We start from the raw sequence: 3239 nt of genomic DNA, 5'->3' as shown, positions 1-3239 counted from the left end.
TTTTTTTATAATGCAAGTAATTGTCGTTGTGACCCCCTTCTCAACAAAAACACTAACACATAATGCATAATATAAGTATATTATATTCTAAGCAAAACAAAAACAATTACAAATAGAAATATTATAAGGACATGTTAGATATGATAGAAGATTACTCTGCATTTATTGGTGCCAAATGCACTTTGTCATTCGGATTTAGAGGGTAGGGTAGTGCCACGCTAGGCCCTCTACTACTTGATTTAGTAGACCCATCATTTTCACTCATCAAAAGTCCACCACAAACAGGGTTAGAAGGGGTATGGTTGCTATTAAAAATTTCAGCCATACAAAATTCCATCGGTATTTTGTCGGTAAATCCGTTGGTAAAAGAAAATATTACCGACGGAAACTAGTCCGTCGGAAAAGTGCCGTCGGTATTGGACTGTTTTCTTGTAGTGTCATTCACACTTATTTTCTTAATTGGAGGTTCCCATGACATTGTCTGGGGTAATTAATATTAGGGGCTTGCCCCTAATAGAAGTCATGAATATGCAATCACCTAAAAATATAAGAATGATTTAAATTTGATTTGTGATCCATGCTTATTAACTGGTTAACCCTAATTAAAGGCCGGGTGAAAAGAAAGGAGTCCACAATAATATTTTTAATTATTTCGTAAAAATATAACTAAATTATGCATAAATATTTATTAAATTTGTTTAAAAATAAATCATATAAATAGCATTTATGAGATTATATTTTTTTAAAAAAATATTGCTAATATTTATAGGTTTAAATTTAAAATTTTTAATCATTATTTTTAAAAATACATAAATATTTATAAAATATGGGATTGTATCCATTTCACAATCCATTTCTATTATTAAAAACGAATTTAGCAGCGGACAATTAATGTATTTATTCTATTAAAAAATTATTTTTTATTTTTAAAAATAACTAAATTATGCATAAATATTTATTTAATATGTTTAACAAATTTATTATATAAATAGCATTTACAGTTATTAAGAATAGTTACTTTTGAAAAATAAAATAAATATATGTTTTCTAAATGTATGGGATTAGGATTTTATGAATATAATATAAAATATTTTTAAAAAATAATAATTGCATAGTAAAAATTTAAGTCTGTAATTTTTAAATTATATTTTTAATTAAATTCTTGTTGATATAAATAAAAAAAATCTTTTTTCATACAAGAAAAATGATTTAGTAGTTAGCCACTGTATGACTTGCAGTTATACATCGGATATAAAATTCGGATTTGTATAGTTGTAGCGGCTTTCCATGATTTATCCGCCGTAATAGTTCAATATACCAAAAATAACAACAAATACAATAAATATTCAATTTTGGCTAATAATTTCACAAATTCAACTAAAAATTGACATTCATAAACACAAACACTCGAAAATGTAAAATTAACATTAAATTTGATAACATATATCTACAAAAATTGTGAGGTAAAATCCAAACTATTTTCTGTATAATTCCCTTTCAATAAAAGAATTGCAATTCATTATTACTATTTGTCTTTAAGGTTGCCAATGTATTCGAAACTCACATAAGAAATAACCGAGCCATTTGGAGCAACTCTCAGCCTAATAGATGTCGAGTTAAGACCTTTTGGAAAAGCCATCTACAAGAATATTAAAAAAATTAGTCAATTAGAAGAGTACAAAAGAAATAATTCTTAGCTAAAATAAGGGGTGTTTGACTATCTTAGACTAGAACCTCATGTGTCAAGCTTTAGCACTTATGTGGTGGATCATGTTGTTGTGGTGACATTTGCCAAGTGCCTAATTAAGGCTATCATGATAAGCAATACGCGTAACAATACAAGGATTTTCATGATAACCGAGGATTAAGCAACATTGGAGTTTATATGTAAAGCTTTTACTTGTCAAAGTAAAAACTTTGTATTGAATTTACAGGGGGTGTAAAAATCCTATGAGGGTACCGCACTATGGCTAACTATCAAAATGGGTACCACACTTCAATTTGTATCTTTTTGGATACCACACTTTAATTTCTTTTCGACGGGAGGGTATTTGCCCATTTCCAATAAGAAATTGTTGATGTGGCCGCCGGAATGTCCACGTGGCATGCATTTTGACAGCTCATTTGCTGATGTTGATGCGCCAGCGAGGATGTTTTAATCCTCGTCAACCGATTTGTGTCACGCCAGCCCAATTTACATGCCAACTCAGCATCCCGCCCTCTCTTCTCCCTCATCTTCTTCCCCTATCCTCTTTTCTCATTGTCCATCCCTTGGTTTTTTCTTCTTCTTCTTCTTCTTCTTCTTCTTCTTCTTCTTCTTCTTCTTCTCCTTCTTCTTCAATGCTCAGACGGAAAGACATAATCACTACAATTCCTAGAGACAAATTGTAGTGCTTGCGAGGTTTAGGTTGCACAACATGGAGGTTGATTGGGCGATTAGGCATGCATACCAAGGAGAACTTGAATACCATAAGTCTTCCTCCTCCACTACTTTAAAAAGCTAAGGAAGCAAGTATGGTTGTATGTGGATGGTGATATATTGAGGGAATATAAGTTTAGTTTGAAAAATTGGTTCCAATATATTTTGGGTTGACAATCGCCCTTGTGTAAGTGGGTATCTTGGAACTATAGTTGATTTGAGAGGTTTTGTGATTGTTTTGCTTCGATTTATGCCATCCAGAATTAGGGTTTTCTAGGGTTTCCATTAATGAATTTAGCATATATCTCTATAATGAGGTTTTCCAGGTTTTGCGTAAAAAGAATTTAACATCTATGTAATGAGGTTTTCCAGGCTTTCCAAAAGAAGAATTTAGCATGTATATAATGAGGTTTTATTCATTACAGAGATGCTAAATTTTTTATGTGGAAAACCATCTCTATAATGAGGTTTTATTCATCTCTGTAATGAGGTTTTTTTCATGTTTTCTAGGTTGATCATCTCTGTAATGAGGTTTTTATTCATCTCTGTAATGAGGTTTTTCATGTTTTCTAGGTTGATCATCTCTGTAATGAGGTTTTTATTCATCTCTGTAATGAGGTTTTTTCATGTTTTCTAGGTTGATCATCTCTGTAATGAGGTTTTTATTCATCTTTGTAATGAGGTTTTTCATGTTTTCTAGGTTGATCATCTCTGTAATGAGGTTTTTATTCATCTCTGTAATGAGGTTTTTCATGTTTTCCAGGTTGATCATCTCTGTAATGAGATTTTTATTCATCTCTGTAATGAGGTTTTTCATGTT

This window comes from Dioscorea cayenensis, chromosome 5 (assembly GCF_009730915.1).
Source record: "Dioscorea cayenensis subsp. rotundata cultivar TDr96_F1 chromosome 5, TDr96_F1_v2_PseudoChromosome.rev07_lg8_w22 25.fasta, whole genome shotgun sequence".
NCBI lineage: Eukaryota > Viridiplantae > Streptophyta > Magnoliopsida > Dioscoreales > Dioscoreaceae > Dioscorea > Dioscorea cayenensis.
Note: the sequence above shows the minus strand (reverse complement) of the source record.